Source organism: Leucoraja erinacea, chromosome 14, assembly GCF_028641065.1.
Source record: "Leucoraja erinacea ecotype New England chromosome 14, Leri_hhj_1, whole genome shotgun sequence".
Taxonomy (NCBI): Eukaryota; Metazoa; Chordata; class Chondrichthyes; order Rajiformes; family Rajidae; genus Leucoraja; species Leucoraja erinaceus.
This window is the reverse complement of record NC_073390.1, coordinates 395,603-406,379: the sequence shown is the minus strand read 5'-3', so window position 1 is coordinate 406,379 and position 10,777 is coordinate 395,603.

The window sequence follows — 10,777 nt, the reverse complement described above, 5'->3', positions numbered from 1 at the left end:
TGGTGTGGGCCCTCAGGCTTCTGTACATCTTGCCCAATGGTAGCAGTGAGAAGAACACTTTCTGCCGAACATCTGAAGAAGTTTGCTTGGAGTATTCGGGAACATGGTGAATATCTTTAAGCTTCTAAGAAAGTAGGGGTGCTAGCAAGCCTTCAAAATTACAGCGATGTGCCCAGGACAGGTCATCCAGGATATTAATGCCTAGCAATTTGATGCTACTAACTCTCTCCACTACTGACCCACCAATGTAAATTGGCATATAGTCCTTTTCCTTTTGTGAAGTCAACAATCAGTTTGGTGGTTGTCAATTGCGGCACCACCCTAACTGTGCACTCACCCTGTTATTCGGCCAACTCCACCAAAATCAAATGTAAGGGAACAGCATACACTTAATGGCAGGACCCTGAACAGCAGGACCCTGAACATTGATGTACAGAGGGATCTTAGGTTCCAAGTTCATAGCACCCTGAAAGTGGAACACAAGTTGATAAGTGCGGTAAAGAAGGCACATGCTATGCTTGCGTTTATTCTTCTGGAAATTGAGTATAAGATTCAGGTCATGTTTCAGTTTTTAAGACTTTGGTTAGGACACATTTGAAGCATTGTATGCAGTTCTGGCTGCCCCATTACAGGAAGGTTGTGGGCGCTTTGGAAAGAGTACAGAAGAGATTTACCTGCTCACTGCCTGGAATAGAGTATTAGCGATGAGGAGAGATTGGACAGACTTTGATTGTTTTCTTTGGATCATCAGAAGATCAGGGGAGACCTGATAGAAATATATACATTTATGTGAGGCATAGCTAGGGTAGACAGTCAGAAATGTTATCGCTTGGGTGGATATGGCAAAGGCGAGGACATAGCTTTAACTTCAGAGGGCCATAATTTAAAGGCGATGTGTGTTCAGGATTTTTTTCCAGAGTATGATGGGGCCTGGAACGTGTTGCCAGGGGAGGTGGTCGAGGCAGATATAATAGTGACATGTAAGAAGTTTTTATGTCGGCCCATGGCTTTGCAGTGAAAGGAAGGAGATGGATCACGTACAGGCAGAGGATATTTAATGTATCTTGGCATCATACTTGTCATAGACATTGTGGGCCGAAGAGCCAGCTCATGTGCTATATCGTTCACTGTTCTTCATAGCTTTGTGCTCACCATTATTGAGACTAACTTAAGTTCACGAATTATTTAATTCAATATATTTAATTTCCACAGCAATTGCCAGTGAGAGTTGAAATATCCCAAAGTTATTAATCCATCCATCTCGATGTTAGACTATTAACTTAATCACCGTGATATTGTACCAAGGCAGTAATAAAAGATTCACTTCCAAACAAAAAATAATCCTTGTTTAAAATGAATATGAGACAAATGATTCATTCAAATAATTATAATACAGGACAACATTGCGAAGAATGTCCAAAATAAAATAGGGCAAGTGTTGGCAGTGCATTGCAGTGAGGAGTCAAATGCTGGAGGCAGTCCATAGAGTCAGGCTGCAGGAAACAGGCCCATCGGCCTACTACACCTGAGCTGAGCATCAAACTGCCATCTATACTAATCCTACTTACCAGCTCCGGGAATATCTTTCACTGCCGTGACGATTCAGCTCCTTATCCAGAACCTTGTTCAATGTAGACTGAGTCTTTACCTCCACCTCTCCCTCAGGCAGTGTGTTCCAGAGTCCAACTACCCTTTGAGGAGAAATATTTTCCTCAGATCCCCTGTGACCATTTTAGACTTTGCCTTAAACCCATGCCCCTGGTCATATATGTCTCTGTTATCGGGTAAAGTTTCTCACATAGAAACATAGAAACATAGAAATTAGGTGCAGGAGTAGGCCATTCGGCCCTTCGAGCCTGCACCGCCATTCAATATGATCATGGCTGATCATCCAACTCAGTATCCCGTACCTGCCTTCTCTCCATACCCCCTGATCCCCTTAGCCCCAAGGGCCACATCTAACTCCCTCTTAAATATAGCCAATGAACTGGCCTCAACTACCCTCTGTGGCAGAGAGTTCCAGAGATTCACCACTCTCTGTGTGAAAAAGGTTCTTCTCATCTCGGTTTTAAAGGATTTCCCCCTTATCCTTAAGCTGTGACCCCTTGTCCTGGACTTCCCCAACATCGGGAACAATCTTCCTGCATCTAGCCTGTCCAACCCCTTAAGAATTTTGTAAGTTTCAAAAGTCTCACTCTCTATCCCATTCCTACCCTTCATAATGTTGTCCCCCTCTGTCATATTATCATCAGCTTCCTCTACTCCATGGTGAGACACTGTCTCTCCCATCACTCCACATATGCTCCATCCTTGGCAAAGTCCTGGTGTGCCTCCTCTGCAGTCCCATCATCTCTTCCCTTTATGTTGTGACTGGAACTGCTCACGGTGCCCCTACTGTGATCCCAGCTGCGGCCACCCACAGTTTGAATAACTTCCTTTCTCACCATCCATGGCCCCAATCTCTCCAGGAGAAACAGCGATTGACCTGCACATTTCTAATCTAGATACTGTGTGCAATGTTGTCTGTGTGGTCTTAGAGTGTCATGGAGTTATAGAATGTGGAAACAGACCCTTTGACCAACTTGCCCATGCTAACCAACATGCCCCCCCTACACTGGAGGAACCAGATGCAGACTGGATGGCGTTTTGTGGAGTACCAGTATTCAGTCGGCAAATGAGTATCTCATGCCGCCACATTAATTCCCCATCCCCGTCTGAGCTTTCTGACTGTATCCTCTGCACTAATACAAGGTCCAACACAATCCTGATGACCATCATCTCAGTTTCTGCCTGAGCATGTTGCATCCTGCAGGATTCAATGTCACAAATTCCAACTCTATGCACCTGACTTTCTCTCCGTTTTTGCCAGAATAGGCCTCTACCTGTCATCATGCTGAGCTTTTGGTCCCTACTGGTAACAGGTCTTGCTGGGTGTTCCCACATCATTTTCTGCTTTATTTCAGAATATGTTTGTACTGTGGCCAGCACGGCTATCAGAGAGGGTATGAGAAGTTAAAGCCACACTCCCTGTGGGAGAGCAGTAGTGGGCCAGGTTCCTACAGGAGAAGGTCCCTGTGTCTGCCTGGTCCCAGGGAGGTCAGAGTGGGACAGAGATTAGAAAGACATAACAGCGGGTCTGGCAGCATCTCTGGAGAACTTGAATAGGTGACAAACTTGAATAGATTGGTCAGTGTCTATGTTCTCCGGGGATGCTGCCTGTACATTGAGTTCACAGTGTTTCACAAGCATCCACAGTTCCTTGTTTCTATATAGGACAGAGATTGGGATAGTCCCACCATAATGTGGATGCAGAGGCACAGTTTGAATGTTTATGCCTGGTGATGAGAAACAGCAAAGCATCCATCTCACAAACAGCAAAGTATCTATCTCACAGCTATCACACACTGTTGTGTGGTGCAAGGACACTGGCCCTAGTTTTGCAGGTCACCTGTGGGTCACTGGTGATAAACCTGTCAAATGGTGCAAATGAATCAGCTGAAATCTACCGTAGACCACATTTTTACCACCATGGAAGGTGTTGGTTCTAGTTGTGTCAGGATGCAACAGTCAAGCAAACCTGAGCGGGGGACAATTCCCATTAGCTGTGGCCTGGAGTAGATTTCTGCCGCTTAGCGTCAGCTCCTGTGACTGATGGTCCTCCCACTACCATTACAGGCAGACATCAGTAATTATTGGCTGTCATGCTGAGCTACATGCAGAGCGGAACAAACACAAGCTTTCAGAAAATGGCAGCATATCTGAAATAAATGCAGGATCTGCTGGAAACTCTCGGGAAGTCAGACAGCATGTGAAATGGGAAGCTAGTCTACATGGACCAGTAGGTGGAGGTTGACCCAGGAGGTGAAAATCGATGGGACCCAGGGCAGGTTGACAAGTTGGGCCTAAAACTCAGACCAATCGCAAAAGTGAGGACAGGATTAACCACGGAAAGCCAATACACCAGGGGATCTATAACTTGGCCCATCACCTCCGCTGCTGCTGGCTCATCAACTGCCATGCAATAAAAACAGGAAGTGTTTGGTACTTTCCAGCAGATCAGGCAGCATCTGCGGAGAGAGAAACAGAGTTTGTGTTTCATTAGAACATGTCTATAACCCTCACTGTATCTCACTAAGTCAATTACTTTCTCAAGCAGGTAGTCCCAAATTCTAAAAGCAACTCTAGTCAGCACCTTAGTCCGAATCTATCCTGTGACCCTCCAAACCGCCCTCATCCCATTACTTTTACTGCTCACCATCTTTTGAGAATTTACCTCTCAGAGTCCTTTGTCTTGTGAGTGATCGAACATAAAGCTCTCCCCAAACAGGGACAGGAATTCATAATTGTCTAATAAATTACAGGTCCCCGGGGGTGGAATGTTATTGCAACATGTAGCTCACCCCCTGGAACTGGTATTAATATTTATATCCCTAATGAGGCCTTCACGCCTCTCATTAATTTTCATTGGTCAGTTCCGTTATAGCATTCTGTGCTTGCCGAAACCTTCTCAGCTCCAGGCACGATGAGAAACAGGTCGGGCTGTGTCTCTGATCTTGCAGAGTTCAACCAGAGGAGAATCCCAGAACAATATAAAACTACAAATCCCTGGTCAGTGCTTTGGTCATACTCACTAATCACAGAGTTCTCTCCGTCCTCCTAACCTAAAACCTCAGCTAATAGAAACATAGAAACCTAGACAATAGGTGCAGGAGTAGGCCATTTGGCCCATCGAGCCTGCACCGCCATTCAATGTGATCATGGCTGATCATCCAACTCAGTATCCTGTACCTGCCTTCTCTCCATACCCCCTGATCCCTTTAGCCACAAGGGCCACATCTAACTCCCTCTCAAATATAGCCAATGAACTGACCTCAGCTACCTTCTGTGGCAGAGAATTCCAGAGATTCACCACTCTCTGTGTGAAAAATGTTTTTCTCATCTCGGTCCTAAAAGATTTCCCCCTTATCCTTAAACTGTGACCCCTTGTTCTGGACTTTCCCAACATCGGGAACAATCTTCCTGCATTTAGCCTGTCAATCCCTTAAGAATTTTGTAAGTTTCTATTAGATCCTCCCTCAGTCTTCTAAATTCTAGCGAGTACAAGCCAAGTCTATCCAGTCTTTCTTCATATGAAAGTCCTGACATCCCAGGAATCAGTCTGGTGAACTTTCTCTGTACTCCCTCTATGGCAAGAGTGTCTTTCCTCAGATTAGGAGACAAAACTGTACGCAATACTCCAGATGTGGTCCCACCAAGACCCTGTACAACTGCAGTAGAACCTCCCTGCTCCTGTACTCAAATCCTTTTGCTATGAATGCTAACATACCATTCGCTTTCTTCACTGCCTGCTGCACCTGCATGCCTACTTTCAATGACTGGTGTACCATGACACCCAGGTCTCGTTGCATCGCACAGCATACTCAGCAGACCAGGCAGCATCTGTAGAGAGGACAGACAGGTGAAGAGGGGGGGAATGAAAACCCGGTCGAAGGGATATGGGTGGAAAGGGATAAGGGGGAGGGAAAGGGGAAAAAGTGGAGATCAAAGGGAAATCGGAGACAGGAACAGGAGGTAAACACACAGAGGAGGAAAAAGGAGCAGAGGGGTGTGAGATGGCAGGGCAATGTGTGTGGGGCTGCTGAGAGGGAGGGGGTGGAGAGTGTATTACTTGAAATTGGAGAATTCAATGTTCATATTGTTGGATTATGGGCTGCTCGAGTGGAATATGAGGAGGGAACTGCTTTCTTTCAGTTAACAAAGGGATGCTGACATTTCATTTTCCATACTTCCCATCCAATCAATCTTAGACACATGACAACAACTGACTCAGGAACATCTGATCCACCCCAAACCTTGGTTAAATGGTTTCATTGATTTGCAGCATCTGACAAGATTAGAACATTGTCTGTCCTCAGACATCCCAGCGAAGGCAGTGGGTCACCTCTTTCCTGAGCCAGTGAATTCCCTCAGCTGAAGGTCACAGTGCTTGGGAGACTTACAGTACGGAACATTGATTTATTTCTAAGCCAGGATGATGCACAATTTGTGGGGAAACCTGCAAGTGATACTGTTTCCATGTGCCCACACCCCTTGGTCATTACATAGAGTTTGCAGGTCTGGAAGGAGTAAAGATGACTTCATAGGTTTCTGCAATGCACTTTGTAGATAGTACACTCTCTGTGGTGAATGGGGTGTCGATCAAGTCAACCACTATGTCCTAGATGGCGTTACATTTCTTGAACATTGTTGGAATTGTACTTATTTAGTTTATGGAAAGTGTTCCATCATGCCCCGAATTGTGGTAAGAGTTTGTAGCATCAGAGTTGGGTGGTCAGAGGAGGTATGTCACTAGTCCCATCTAAAATGATACTATTTCTTGTTGCCTTTCTCTATCAGTGTTTACCCATTTTGCTCAATACCATCCGCACAGAAGTCGCCAAACTCTCAGCAAGGAGACCGGTGCTGCTCGTGTTGTGTACGATAGACAATAGACAATAGGTACAGGAGTAGGCCATTCGGCCCTTCGAGCCAGCACCGCCATTCAATATGGTCATGGCTGATCATTCCCAATCAGTACCCCGTTCCTGCCTTCTCCCCATATCCCCTGACTCCCTGAATGAATGAATAAGTTTATTGGCCAAGTATGTACACATACAAGGAATTGGTCTTGGTGCTCCGCCTGCAAGTAACAACACGACATACAGTAAACGATTAAACATAAAACATAAAACATTAAAAAATTAAGAATAAAACTTTATAGTTAAAACATGTGAATGAAATAAGAATAACAGGGTCGGCCATTTAGGACTGAGATGTGGAAAAATATCAGTCACACACACACACACACACACACACACACACACACACACACACACACACACACACACACACACACATACACACCCACACACACACACACACACACACACACACACACACACACTGGCCCCACACACACACACACACACCCACCGACACCCACACCCACACCCACACACACACACACACACACCCACACACACACACACACACACACACACACTGACCACACAGTGACACACACTGATCCACACACACACACACACCCACACTGAGACACACACACACACACACACACACACACACACACACACTGACACACACACACACACACACACACACACACACACACACACACACACACACCCACACACACACACACACACACACACACACACACACACACACACACACACACACACACACACACACACACACACACACACACACACACACACACACACACACACACACTCACACTGACCACACACACACACACACACACACACACACTGACCCACACACACACACACACACACACACACACACACACACACACCCACACACAGGCACACACACACACACACACACTGGCACAGACACACACACACACTGACCCACACACACACACTGACCCACACACACACACACTGACCCAGACAGTGACACACACTGACCCAGACAGTGACACACACTGACCCAGACAGTGACACACACTGACCCAGACAGTGACACACACTGACCCAGGCAGTGACACACACTGACCCAGGCAGTGACATAAACTGACCCAGGCCATCAGATGCACTAACTTACAGTGTTATGATTTGAATCAGATAATGACGTTGCTACATTTTACTTTAGAGATACAGCACGGAACTAGGCCCAGGGGCAGCATTCACACTGTGCACTAACACTATCGTACACACTAATGACAATTTTCAATTTTACCGAAGCCAATTAACCTACAAACCTCTACGTCCATGGAGTGTGGGGGGAAACCGGAGCACCCGGAGAAATACCACGCGGTCACAGTGAGAACAAACGGACAGCACTGATTGTCAGGATTGAACCTGGGTCAATGGTGCTGAAAGGCAGCAACTCTACCGCTGCGCCACTGTGCCATCCAAAGATCCCAAAGAAGGATTTTGTCAGTAGAAGTTATTTGGGTAGTTGCCTGGAGCCTGGCACTATAGAAATGAAAGTTTGCCACTCTGTGGCTAAATAACATTGGTTATATAGCTGATGTGCCTGGTGAAAGTGCACTTCTATATGCCCATGCAACTTCTCACACTGATGTTGGGATCAGTCTTACTTTCAAAGCAACAACTGATTAATATCATGAAAGAACATTTGGCTTCAAAGCAGTCTGATGCCATTGACTAACAATGGGTTGGGTATGAGCTGAACGACACGTTTACTTGTGGTGGCAGATGAAGGAGCAGATCAGACGCCTAGTTCACAGTGACAATGGTGTGCCGGCTCCTTGGAATTAATGAGATCAGAAATGACAAAAGTACAGTAATATTATCAATGCTCCTTGATGTTCTTCTAACACGATTGGCTCCTCACACAGTTGATTAGCATATATAATAAAATGATCTAATGCTTGAAAAAGAAAGAGCTTGCCATTTACAAATAGAAACATAGAAAATAGGTGCAGGAGGAGGCCATTTGGCCCTTCAAGCCAACACCACCATTCATTGTGATCATAGCTGATCATCCACAATCAGTAACCCGTGCCTGCTTTCTCCCCATACCCCTTGATTCCATGAATTGGCCTCTACTGCCTTCTGTGGCAGAGAATTCCACAAATTCACTATTCTTTGGGTGAAAAGATTTTCTCAGCTCAGTTTTAAATGGCCTCCCCTGTATTCTTAGACTGTGGCCTAGGGTTCTGGACTCCCCCAAAATTGCGAACATTTTTCTTGCACCTAGCTTGTCCAATCCATTTATCATTTTATATGTTTCTATAAGAAACTCTTTACCAGCTCTAATCTCCCCAAAACACTTTGTATTTAATGAATGTTTGTGGAGTGTAGCTGGCATTGTATCACCACTTCATCTGTTGCAGGTATCTTTGGAGGTGCCACAGGTGGGACCACTGGCCAATACAGCGGACGCCCTTCACAACTCATGTGCATGAGATTAGATCCATTTATCTGCTGTGAACTGGGCATCCAGTCATGAACCATTAACAATATGGGCTGCACTCCACCACAGTCTAGTCCCCCAGCAAGGACCAGTCTTGGTTCAGTGAAGGGTGCAGAAGATCAAAGCAGGAGCATCAGATGTATCTTTTTCTGTTGTAGTTGAACAAGGCGTTGGTGAGGATGCATTCGGAGTATTGTGTTCAGTTTTGGTCACCTTGCTACAGGAATGATGCCTTTAAGCTGGAAAGAGTACAGAGATTCATGTGGATGTTGTCAGGACCTGAGGACCTGAGATACTGGGAGCAGGTGGGAAGGCTAGGGTTTTACTGAGAGTCACAGAGTCCTGCAGCACAGAAATCAACCCTTCAGCCCAACGTGCTCAGCCGGACCCAGATGCCCCATCTACATTAGTACTACCTGCCTGGTTTGGCCGATATCCCTCTAAACCTTTCTTATCCGAGTACCTTTTCAAATGTATTTTAAATGTTGTGATAGTATTTCCTTCAACAACTTCTTAGGCAGCTCGTTCCATACACCCACCACCCTCTGTACGCAAAAGCTCTCCCTCAGGTTCCTATTAAATCTTTTCCCTCTCACCTTAAACCCATGTCCTCTGGTCCTTGATTCCCCAACTCTGGCTAAAAGACTGAATTCACCCTATCTATCGTCATTATTTTATACCCATCCATAAGATCACCTCTCAACCTCCTTCGCTCCGAGGAATAAAGTCCCATCTGTGCCCAACCTCTGCTAATAGCTCAGGTGCTCAAGTTCTGACAACATCCTCGTGAAATTTCCCTGAACTCGTTCCCACTTAACAACATCCTTCCAATAGCAGGGTGATGCAAACTCAACATATATAATATTCTAAATCAGGCCTCACCAACATCCTGCACATCAGTACTTACATCCCAACTACTATACACAATAATCTGACTAATGTAGTCAATTGTACCGAAAGCCTTCTTGACCACCCTAACCATACTGTGAGGCCACTTTCAGGGAACTATGTACCTGCACTCCTGATTCCTCTGTTCCACAACATTCCCCAGGGCCCTGCTCTACAATAGTCGCCAGGGGCTCTGACATTCACTGTCAAGATCCCACCCTGGTTTGGCTTCCCGAAATTAAATGCCTTGCACTTATCTGCATTTAAACTCCATGAATTATCCATCAGTCCAATTGTCTTATTTCTTGGTGACCCGGGGGATGAGGACAATTATAGGGTGAATGCACTGTCGGGTAATCAAGAACTAGAGGGGATAGGTTCAATGTGAGGGGGGAAAGATCTAATAGGAACACGCGAACAGGTTTTTCACACAGGGGTACTGGTAGGGCCGGATTTACGTAACAGCTTGACAAGCTAAAGCTTAGGGCCTCTCTTCATCTAAATCCGGCCCTGGGTACTGGGTACATGGAACCTGCTGCCACACGAGATAGTTGAGGCAGGTACAATAGCCACATTTAAAACATTTGGACAGGAACATGGATAGGAAAAGTTTAGAGGGACATGGACCAAACGCAAGCAGTTGGGACGAACTTGGTCGGGGTGCCTTGATAGGTATAAGCGAGTTGGGCTGAAGGGCCAGTTTCTGATTATATCTCAATAAGTGGGGGTGACCCCAGTGAGTGGCGACCTGCATTGGTCTGTGCAGCGGCAAAGGAGGGCGTTGGTCGGGCCGAAGGGCTGTCTGGGACGGTGAGTGAGGTTGGTTGCGATCTGAGGCGGCAGATGTTTGCTGGGTGAAACCGAGAACTATATTCTGCACTCTGTATCGTTCCATTTGCTCTACCGATTGTACATGGGA